The sequence below is a fragment of the Plecotus auritus genome (genome assembly GCF_963455305.1).
Source record: "Plecotus auritus genome assembly, chromosome: 10".
NCBI lineage: Eukaryota > Metazoa > Chordata > Mammalia > Chiroptera > Vespertilionidae > Plecotus > Plecotus auritus.
Window position 1 is genome coordinate 5,645,573 of NC_137785.1, and position 12,102 is coordinate 5,657,674.

The following is a 12,102-nucleotide window of genomic DNA, read 5'->3' on the forward strand; positions in this document are numbered from 1 at the left end:
TAGGGAGTGAGCTAACTCGAGGCAGGGACTCAGAGGAGAGCAGAAAGTTTGGTCTTGGGTGCAAACCTCAGAGATGCCCCTGGGTGTGACCTTGGGCAAAACATCTCCTCTATGCCAGTTGTAAGTGCCCCCAATTCCATGAAGACAGAGGTGCCAAAGGGTCTTTGCAGGCAGCTCTAGGCTAACAATTCTTTCAGGGCTGCGTCCTGACGCTGCTAACAGGCTCGAACCCAGCAAGCACGCTCTAAACCCCGAAAGCTGGCCAGCAGGGACCGGGCCTTGGGAACAGGGTCACGGCTGTTCCCATTTTACAGACGGGCAGACTGAGGCTCGGAGGTGGGAACTGACTTGCCCACATCACCCAGGGAATAAAAGGCCGGTGTGGCTCCGTGGTTGAGCGTCGACCTACGAACCAGGAGATAAAGGATCGATTCCCCGTCCGGGCACAAGCCATGTTGTGGGCTCGATCCCCAGCCAATCAATGATTCTCTCTCCTCATTGATGTCTCTCCCTCTCCCTTTCTCTTTGAAATCAATAAAAAATATTAAAGCTCAGCTGGCGTGGCTCCGTGGCGGAGTGTCGACCTATAAACCAGGAGGCCACGGTTGGATTCCCCGTCAGGGCACATGCCTGGGTTGTGGGCTTGATCCCCAGTAGGGGGCATGAAAGAGGCAGCTGATCAGTGATTCTCTCTCCTCATGGATGTTTCTATCTCCCTCACCCTTCCTCTCTGAAACAATATCTATACTAATAAAAGGGTAATATGCTAATTAGACCAGGAGAACTTCCAGGAGACCGGCAGGGGAGGGCGATTGGGGGCCATGAGGCTGGCAGGGGAGGGCAGTTGGGGGTGAGCAGGCCAGCAGGCAGAGTGGTTAGGGGTGATGGGGCAGGCAGGCAGGCAGGTGAGCGGTTAGGAGCCAGCGGTCCCAGATTGTGAGAGGGATGTCCCAGATTGGAGAGGGTGCAGGCCGGGCTGAGGGACACCCCCCTCCCCGTGCATGAATTTCGTGCACCAGGCCTCTAGTATATATATAAAAGGCAGAACTGGGATGAAGTAGGCTCTTGGTGGAGGTTGCCAGGGGTGGGCAGCCATGGGTGAACTTCAGAGCACTTAGCTGACCATTCCTGGCCAGCTCCTCCGTTTGGGGGGCTGGCAGAAGACAGAGATGACCTGTGTCCCCCACATATCCGATCACCTCCCCGGAAGAGCTCCGATTCCCATAGGGAAGGAGCTCAGAGAAGCCTCGGGACACCCCAGGGTTAGAAGCGAAGGAAGAGAGAAACGCCAGCCTGGGAGAAGGGACCTGGAGCCCACTGGCCTGCGAAACGTTGGCTCTACCTCTGCTCTCCCCCGGAGAGGAATACAGCCGCGGACAAGCCGGGAGCTGATGCAGCGTCAGGGCTGCTGTCACAGACGGAGGGGTTTGGTCGCCGTGGGAATGAGAGTGGAGACCGACTGCTTCTCTGTCCTCCGCGGGGAGGGGGCTGTTGACATCCTCAATGAGAAGACTGAGAAGGAACAACAACAACCAAAGACACCTTCGCCCTGGCTGGTGTGGCTCAATGGATAGAGCGTCGGCCTGCGGACTGAAGGGTCCCGGGTTCGATTCCGGCCAAGGGCACATGCTTGGGTTGTGGGCTTGATCCCCAGTGGGGGGCGTGTAGGAGGCAGCCGATCAATGATTTTCTCTCATCATTGATATTTCTCTCTCTCTCTTCCTCTCCTTTCCTCTCTGAAATCGATTTTTTTAAAATATATTTTATTGATTTTTTTTACAGAGAGAAAGGGAGAGGGATAGAGAGTTAGAAACATCGATGGGAAAGAAACATTGATCAGCTGCCTCCTGCACACCTCCCACAGGGAATGTGCCCACCACCAAGGTACATGCCCTTGACTGGAATCGAACCCGGGACCTTTCAGTCCGCAGGCCGACGCTCTATCCACTGAGCCAAACCGGTCAGGGCTGAAATCAATTTTTTAAAAATATATATTCAAAAACAAAACAAAAAACCCAGCCCTGACCGGTTTGGCTTGGTGGATAGAGCGTCGGCCTGGGGACTGAAGGGTCCCAGGTTCAATTCCGGTCAAGGGCATGTACCTTGGTTGCGGGCACATCCCCAGTAGGAGGTGTGCAGGAGGCAGCTGATGGATGTTTCTCTCTCATTGATGTTTCTGACTCTTTATTCATCTCCTTCCCCCTTCCTCTCTGTAAAAAATCAATAAAATATATTTAAAAAAAAAAAAAAACCCAGACACCTTCACAGGGTGAAAACAGCCTGGCTGGTGTGGCTCAGTGGGTTGAGCATCGTCCCATGGACCAAGAGGTCCCCAGTTTGATTCCCGGGTCAGGGCACATGCCCAGGTTGCCAGCTCGATCCCCAGCAGGGGGTGTGCAGGAGGCAGCTGTTCGATGTGTTTCTCTCATCGATGTTTCTATCTCTCCTTCTCCCTTCCTCTCTGTCTAAAAAAATCAATAAAAACATTAAAAAGAAAAAAAACAACAACAAAGGGTGAAAACAACTAGAAGGCACTAAAACCAGGCACTTGGGCCGGATCATCCTCAGTGGCGCTGGCCGCCCTGTGCATTGTGGGAGGTGGACCAGCCTCCCTGGTCTGCACCCACTGGGTGCCAGGAGGGAGGGGTTGTAATAAAGGGAATCCGGTCTGTTCCACCTCAAATTCTATTCCTTGTTTTATTTATCTCCCCCCAAGTACATGCTCCTATTGGTTTGAGAGAAGGAGGAAGGGAGAGAGTGAGATAGAGAGAGAAATATCCGTTTGAACGAGGACCCTCAATTAGCTCTGCTTCCCACAGAAGCCCAGGGCAAGGACTGAACCTGAAACCTAGGTGTGCACCTGTGGAGAGGGGCTACAGTGTTTGGACAGGTTCAAGCCTCGGACTGATGAGAGGCCACAGTCCTCTCATGGCCACGGGCAAGTCCCAGCGTGGAGGGCAGGGCCCTCCCAGCACAATCATAGCCAACAGCTATGGTTGTCAGCTTGAACCTGTGGTCTGAACATGTGGCCCCACCTGCCTGAGTGATGTGGGCTTGATAGAGTTCAGGTGCATGTAGTTGAGTCGGATCGAAACCCACCAGAATGTTGTCAACCTCTTGACCACGCCCTTCCTTTGCCTCGTGGCATCTGGCTGTAAAATAAAGACACGGTTTGTAGTCCCTGGTGCTGTCGCTGGCTCTCCATCAGAGAGGACAGCGTCCCACCGAGACCCAGCTTTCATTCTCTTGTCTATCTTTTCTCCATCCTTCACCGCCCCCTCTCGGGCGCTCAGGCTCACGCTTGGCCGTGCTGGCGCGGCACAGGTACCCTCACCAGGAATCGAACCCGCCACCTTCCGAAGGTCTGTGGTCGGCAAACCGCGGCTCGCGAGCCACATGCGGCTCTTTGGCCCCTTGAGTGTGGCTCTTCCACAAAATACCGCGGCCTGGGCGAGTCTATTTTGAAGAAGTGGCGTTCGAAGACGTTTAAGTTTAAAAAATGTGGCTCTCCAAAGAAATGTCCATCGTTGTCCTGTTGATATTTGGCTCTGTGGACGAATGAGTTTGCCGACCACTAGGGGATGATGCTCCAACCAACCGAGCCACACCAGCCAGGGCAGAAAGCCTTTTTTTTTTTTGCAGAGAGAGAAACATTGATTTGTTGTTCCAGTGATGTATGCATTCACTGGATTGTAGTGTGTGCCCTGATGGGGGGGATTGAACCCATCACCTTGGGTGGTATTGGGACGCTGCTCTCACCGACGGAGGTACTCCGCCAGGGCCTGGCATAGCCTTTCCGTGTGTGTAGCTGTTTCTTCTCTTACTTGCCTTTCCACCCATCCCTACGTAATTATCTGCTGGATGCGTCGACCATAGGGATGTTTCTCCCTCTGATGGATAAGGACCTAACTCATCCCGACCTCCCTTCTCCCTCTTTTCCTCCCCGTATACATATTTTTAGCGCTTCCATTGGCTCGCTTGGCGACACGGAGCAGCAGACTTTTATCAGGCTCTCTTGTTTCCGGAAGCATCTCTCTGCTTTTTTTGTAACAGCTTTACCAGGATAGAATCCACATGCCGCACGACTCACCCACTTCAAGTGTACATTCAACGGCTTTTAACTGTCAGCACGGAATCGTGCAACCAGCAACTTTCAATCCACGTTAGAGCGTTTCCATGGGCCCCGAGGAGACACCACGCACCCCGGAGCCAGCCATCGCTCCCAATCTCCCCACACACCCAGCCCAGGGCCACCACTAACCTACTTCCTGTCCGTATAGATTTGCCTACAGACACTTCGTGTGAACAGAATGTGGGGCTTCTCTCACTTAGTATGCCTTCGAGGTCCACCCAGATTGTAGCAGGTGTCCAAACTTCATTTCCTTTTATTGCCAAACTAGAGGCCTGGTGCATGAAAATTCATGCACTGGAGCGGGGCCGGGGGGGCGGGGGGTCCCATAGCTTGGCCTGCCAGCTCTCACAGTCCGGGAGCCTTCAGGGGTGGGAGGTGACCCCGCCATCAGGAAGGTGATGCCCCATCACACCTCTGCTGCTGCTGCCACTGCCAGCAGCGCAAGCCTTGGCCGGCCCTGGTTACCTGAGCCTCGGGCGGCCCTGGTTACCTGAGCCTCAGGTGGCCCTGGGCAGCTGGGCAGCTGCCATCCAAGGCTTGCCTGCACCTCGGGCCGGCCCTGGGGGGCTGAGGGGACTGGGGAACTCCGGAGGCAGGTGCACTGAGCGGCCGGACCCACCCCAAGGCAGGGCTGAGGGGACTGGGCGCCATCATCCTGTGGCTGTGGGCACCGCCATCTTTGTGACAGTGTGAGGGTCAATTAGCATATTCCCTCTTTATTAGATAGGATAATATTCTATTGCATGGATAAGTCACACTTTCTTTATCCACTGGGTATTTGTTTTTTTTTCCCCCATTTGGGCTATTGTGAGTAATGTTGCCATGAACATTTGTCTACGAGTTCTTTTTTTGTGTGTTTTTTTTAAATACATATTTTTATTGATTTCTGAGAGTAAGGGAGAGGGAGACAGAAACATCAGTGAGAGAGAATCATGGATCAGCTGCCTCCTGCATGCCCCCTAGTGGGGATGAACCCGCAACCCAGGCATGTGCCCTGACCCGGAATCGAACCATGACCTCCTGATTCAGAGGTTGATGCTTAACCACTGGCAGGGCTATGTTTTGTTTTGTTTTATTAAACCTCACCCGAGGATGTTTTTTTCCCCATTGATTTTTAGAGAGAGTGGAAGGGAGGGAGGGGGGAGAGGAAGAGAGAGAAAAACATCATGTGAGAGAGACACATCAATTGGTTGCACCTGGATTGGGGGGCTGGATTGAACCTGCAACCCAGGTAGGTGCCCTCGACTGGGAATCGAACCCTCAACCCTTCAGTGTGCAGGCTGACGATCTAACTACTGAGCCACACGGGCCATGGCTGTGGACAAGTTTTCACGTGAACATACATGTCCATGTCTCTTGGGCATATACCTGGGGGCACTTCCTGTATCCCAGACTGAGAAATGAGATCGCATCTCTGGACTTCATTTTGTAAGATGGAAATATTAGACCCTCTTGTCACCCCATCAGCTCAGGGAAGAACCCTTCAGAAGGGGTGTCACAGACCAGTGGTGGCAAACTCCTTAGTCAACAGAGCCAAATATCAACAGTACAACGATTGAAATTACTTTGGAGAGCCAAATTTTTTTAAACTTAAACTTCTTCTAACGCCATTTCTTCAAAATAGACTGGCCCAGGCCACGGTATTTTGTGGAAGAGCCACACTCAAGGGGCCAAAGAGCCGCATGTGGCTTGCGCGAGCCGCGGTTTGCCGACCACTGTCACAGTGGGCGTGACCCAGAGATCTAAAGACTGTAGACTCAGAGAGAAGTCTGGGAAGCCCCTCCCCTTGAGAAGGCCCTTGATTCTCATCTCCCCTGGTCCCTTGTGGGGGACAGAACTCTAAAAGGACCCCCAAGATTCCCATCCTCTGGTAGACACACCCTGCAAGACCTGTGAACAGGACCGATGGCACCCCACGATTAGGTTACATGAGGAGGCCAGGTGAAGGGATTGTCCACTTGTAATGAAAGCCCCTAATCAGTTCACTTTAAGTTCATTAAAGGGAGATTATCCTGGATGGGCCTGGCCTAATCAGGTGACCCTTTTAAAAAGGGTCAAGAAGCCCTAACCGGTGTGGCTCAGTGGATAGAGCGTCGGCCTGCGGACTCAATGGTCCCAGGTTCGGTTCCGGACAAGGGCATGTACCTTGGTTGCGGGCACATCCCCAGTAGGAGGTGTGCAGGAGGCAGCTGATTGATGTTTCTCTCTCATCAATGTTTCTAACTCTCTCTTCCTCTCTGTAAAAAATCAATAAAATATATTAAAAAATAAAAAAAGAAGCCCTGGCCGGTTTGGCTCAGTGGATAGGTGTCGACCTGCAGACGGAAGGGTCCCGGGTTGGATTCCAGTCAAAGGCACATGCTCGGGTTGCGGACTAGGTCGCCAGTGGGAGGCAGCTGATCCATGATTCTCTCTCATCGTTGATGTTTCTCTCTCTCTCCTCCTCTCCCTTCCTCTCTGAAATGAATAAAAATACATTTAAAAAACAAAAGATTGCTGGTCACCCCCTATGCCACTCTCCCCATGCTGTCTCCTGCAAACTGGAGATCGCCCCCCACCCCGATGCCCAGCAGCCTTCCTGGTTTTGCCTTGCTGGAGCCCTCTTCCATCTCTCAGCCACGGGACAAACCCTCTGCCTTCTCCTGAAGGTTCCACGTATATGCTTCTTCCCCCAGGAAGCCCTCCCTGACCTTCCAAGGCTGCATCAGGGTCACAGCTGTGCTTCTACCACCGCCTTTACCGCCCCCATCAGAGCATAGTCACCCTGCATTGCGACGGGTGCCTCAGTCTCCCCGGCAGGGCAGGGGTTGTTCAAGGACAGGCACAGGGCTGGTTCACACGGGTGTCCCCCAGGGCCTCAATCCACAGGTGATGGAGGGAGGGAGGGAAGGAAGGAAGGAAGGAAGGAAGGAAGGAAGGAAGGAAGGAAGGAAGGAAGGAGGGAAGGAGGGAAGGAGGGAAGGAGGGAAGGAGGGAAGGAGGGAAAGAGGGAAGAAAGGAAGGAGGGAAGGAGGGAGGGAGGGAGGGTAGGGAAGGAGGGAAGGAGGGAAGGAGGGAGGGAGGGAAGGAGGGAAGGAGGGAAGGAGGGAGGGAGGGAAGTAGGGAAGGAGGGAAGGAGGGAAGGAGGGAAGAAAGGAAGGAAGGAAGGAGGGAAGGAAGGAAGGAGGGAGGGAAGGAGGGAAGGAGGGAAGGAAGGAGGGAAGGAGGGAAGGAGGGAAGGAAGGAAGGAAGGAAGGAGAGAAGGAAGGAGGGAAGGAAGGAGGGAAGGAAGGAGGGAAGGAGGAAAGGAGAGAAGGAGGGAGGGAAGGAAGGAGGGAGGGAGGGAGGGAGGGAGGGAAGGAGGGAGGGAAGGAAGGAAGGAGGGAGGGAAGGAAGGAGGGAAGGAGGGAAGGAAGGAAGGAGGGAGGGAGGGAAGGAAGGAGGGAGGGAAGGAAGGAAGGAGGGAAGGAAGGAAGGAGGGAAGGAAGGAAGGAAGGAGGGAAGGAGGGAAGGAAGGAAGGAAGGAAGGAAGGAAGGAAGGAAGGAAGGAAGGAAAGAGGGAGGGAAGGAAGGGAAGGAAGGAAGGAAGGAGGTAAGGAAGGAAGGAAGGAGGGAAGGAGGGAAGGAGGGAGGGAAGGAAGGAGGGAGGGAAGGAAGGAGGGAGGGAAGGAAGGAAGGAAGGAGGGAAGGAAGGAAGGAGGGAAGGAAGGAGGGAGGAAGGAAGGAGGGAAGGAAGGAGGGAGGGAAGGAAGGAGGGAGGAAGGAAGGAAGGAAGGAAGGAAGGAAGGAAGGAGGGAAGGAGGGAAGGAGGGAGGGAAGGAAGGAGGGAGGGAAGGAAGGAGGGAGGGAAGGAAGGAGGGAAGGAGGGAGGGAAGGAAGGAAGGAGGGAAGGAAGGAGGGAGGGAAGGAAGGAGGGAGGAAGGAAGGAAGGAAGGAAGGAAGGAAGGAAGGAAGGAAGGAAGGAGGGAAGGAGGGAAGGAGGGAGGGAAGGAAGGAGGGAGGGAAGGAAGGAGGGAGGGAAGGAAGGAGGGAGGAAGGAAGGAAGGAAGGGCTGTAGAAACAGAAGGGTGCATACAGACTCAGGGTTCTACGCTCCCCAGCCTCCCCAGCCCGTTGCGCCCGCGTGTCCCCGCCCAACCCCGCTCCGCCGCTTCCTGAGCGGCCTCCCAGGTGCTGAGTGTTTGTCATCAACACCAGCTGGGCCCTTTGTGCTTTCTCAAGAGGAACAGAGCGGCGGCGGCGCGTGTGCTCGCTCGCTGTTCCAGGAAGAGAAGATCAGCGTTTCTCAAACGTCCTCACTCAGGGTGAAGTGAAAATATCCCGGCGCTGGGGCGTCAGGCGGCCTGGGTTCCCATCCCGGCTTTCCCTGGTCTCCCCGGGACCCAGCAGGAGACCCGTGTTCTCTCCCCGCCTTCTTCGTCCGGTGGTGGTCCCTAAAGGGGAATGGCAGCCCTGGCTGATGTGGCTCAGTGGATAGAGAACTGGCCTCCGGACTGAAAGGTCCCGGGTTCGATTCGGGTCAAGGGCACATGCCTGGGTGGTGGGCTCCATCCCCAGAAGGGGGGCTGTAGGAGGCAGTGGGTCAATAGGCACCTGATCAATGATTCTCTCTCATCATTGATGTGTGTGTCCCTCTCTCTCCCTTCCTCCCTGAAATCAATAAAAATATATATATATATTTTTAAAAATTTTTAGGGGAGCCGAAACCGGTTTGGCTCAGTGGATAGAGCGTCGGCCTGCGGACTGAAGGGTCCCGGGTTCGATTCCGGTCAAGGGCATGTACCTTGGTTGCGGGCACATCCCCAGTGGGAGGTGTGCAGGAGGCAGCTGATCGATGTTTCTCTCTCATTGATGTTTCTAGCTCTCTATCCCTCTCCCTTCCTCTCTGTAAAATATCAATAAAATATATTTTTAAAAAAATTTTTTAGGGGAATTGTAGTTAGTGCTCACCTCTGGGGGGGATATTCTGGGGCTGTGATTCAAAGTCCGGTGCCCCAGGAATTCGGGTGGGACTTTCCAGGAAGCCCCTGGGATCCTGTCCCAGGTTTTATGAGGATGGCTATTCTTTTCTGGGGGCTCCATAGCTTAGATCTGTTTCACAAAGAGGGGGACTCCTCACCCGCTAAAGCTCAGAGTCACTGCTTATAAATCCATATAGCAAAATCTCACTTACGTTCATCAAAATAAAGGCGGGCAGAGCCTGGCTGGCGTGGCTCAGTGACTCTACGAACCAGGGAGTCACGGGTCAACTCCTGGTCAGGGCACATGCCCAGGTTGCAGGCTCGATCCTCACACCATCATGATTCCCTCTCATCATTGATGTTTCTCTCTCTCTCTCTCCCTCTCCCTTCCTCTCTGAAATCAATAAAAATATATTTAAAAAAATAAAGGCAGACCGCCCCCCCCCCCCAGCAATGGGTAAGGAGACACCTGATTGGTGGTGTTGCTCTTACGTCAATCAGGGGCAAAGCAGACGTACAGTCCCTCAGTTCATCCTGGCTTGATGCCTGTGTTGGTGGCCAGAGCTGTTTCATGCCTGAGGCACATAAAAAAAATGAATAGCCCTGGCTGGATTGGCCCAGTGGATAGAGTGTCGGCCTGCAGACTGAAGGGTCCCGGGTTCGATTCCGGTCAAGGGCACATGCCCGGGTTGCGGACTTGATTCCCAGTGAGGGGGCGTGCAGGAGGCAACCAATCAATGATTCTCTAATCATTGATGTTTCTCTCTCTCTCCCTCTCCCTTCTTCTCTAAAATCCATAAAAATATATTTTAAAAAATAAATAAATGAATAAATAAAGGCAGAAATCATGAACAAGGGAGTTTATATAAATGCATAATATCTAAAGCAGGTTTTTCTCAGCCTCTGCACTAGTCACATGTAGGACCAGATCATTCTTTTTTTTTTTTTTCCTTAAGGAAACTTTTTAAAAAATTTTATTGATTTGAGAGAGAGAGAGGAGGGAAGAGAAAGAGAAACAGCAATCTGTTGTTCCACCTATCTATGCATTCATTGGTTGATTCTTCTTTTTTTTTAAGAATTTTTAAACATATATATATATTATTGATTTTTTACAGAGAGGAAGGGAGAGGGATAGAGAGTCAGAAATATTGATGAGAGAGAAACATCGATCAGCTGCCTCCTGCACACCCTCCACTGGGAATGTGCCTGCAACCAAGGTACATGCCCTTGACTGGAATCGAACCCGGGACCCTTCAGTCCACAGGCCAACGCTCTATCCACTGAGCCAAACCGGTCAGGGCCATTGGTTGATTCTTGTATGTGCCCTGGCCAGGGATCGAACCTGCAATTCTTAATGTATTGGGACAATGTTCTAACCAACTGAACTACTCAGCCAGGGCCCTACCCGAGATCATTCTTTGTCGGGGGCGGGGGGGGGGCAACCTGTGCATTGTAGGGTGTTTAACAGCACCCCTGACCCACTAGGTGCCAATAGCAGCCCCCTCGCCCCCCCGCACCAGTTGTAACATCCAAAACGTTCCCAGATATAGCTCTGTGTCCCCTGGGGGCATCCACACCCCCAGTGGGGAAATATCTAGAAGAAGAAACGGACAGCAACCCTTTCCTCTGGGAAATGAGAAGAAGGAGAAGAAAACAAGTTACTTTTTCTTTCTACCCTTACTCGGCTGCTTACATGTGAAAATCGTGACTGACTTTATAGTAAACGCGAGCTCATGGTGAACGTAAATCAGAGTGGTCATCCCCGTATCCGCGGTTTTGCTCTCCACGGTCACCTGGGGTCCACCTCTGTTCGAAAATACGAAATGGAAAATTCCAGAAATAAACAATCTGTAAATGTTCAAGTCTGCGTTCTCCTGAGTAGCAGGAGGAAATCTCTGGGCGCCCAGCTCCCTCTGCCCAGGACGTGAATCATCCCTTTTGTCCGCGTCTCCGCACAACATCCTCTGCCCACACTCGGTAGCCTTCTCCGTGATGAGATGGAATGACTTGGTATCACAGTGCTTCTGTTCAAGGAACCCTCATTTTACTTAATGGTCCCAAAGAGCGAGAGGAAGGGTCCTGGAGATTCGGAGTTGCCAAAGAGAAGTCGTAGTGGTTCATCTAAGTGAAAAAGTGAGGGTTCATGTCCGGGTTGCGGGCTCGATACTCAGTGGGAGTGGGGGGTGTGCAGGAGGCAGACAATCAATGATTCTCTCTCATCATGGAAGTTTCTATCTCCCTCTTCCTTCCTCTCTGAAATCAATAAATGTATATCCTATATACTATCCTATATAATAAAAGCCTAATATGCTAAGTGTCCGGTCGTCTGGTCTTCCTTTCAACCAAAGTATAATATGCTAATGATATGCTAAGGCCGCTCAATCGCTCGCTATGACGTGCACTGACCACCAGGGGGCAGACACTCGATGCAGGAGCTGCCGCCTGTGGTCAGTGCACTGCCTCAGGGGGAGCACCACTCAGCCAGAAGCCAGGCTCACAGCTGGTGAGCAGAGTGGCGGTAGCAGGAGCCTCTCCTGCCTCTGCAGCAGCGCTAAGGATGTCCCATGGGGAACAGGCCTAAGCTGGCAGTCAGACATCCCCTGAGGGCTCCTGGACTGCGAAAGGATGCAGGCCGGGCTGAGGGACCCCACCCCAAGTGCACGAATTTTGTGCACCGGGCCTCTAGTATATATATATTTTTTTATTTTTTTTTTTTTTTATTGATTTTTTACAGAGAGGAAGGAAGAGGGATAGATAGTCAGAAACATCGATGAGCGAGAAACATCGATCAGCTGCCTCCTGCACACCTCCCACTGGGGATGTGCCCGCAACCAAGTTACATGCCCTCGACCGGAATCGAACCTGGGACCCCTCAGTCCACAGGCTGACGCTCTATCCACTGAGCCAAACCGGCTCTGGCTATATATATATTTTTAAAAGCATACTATCTATAGGACTCAGGACTACCCGAGGTATCAGGCACCCAATGGGGGCTTTGGAGCATATACCCTGTGGGTAAAGGGGGGACTT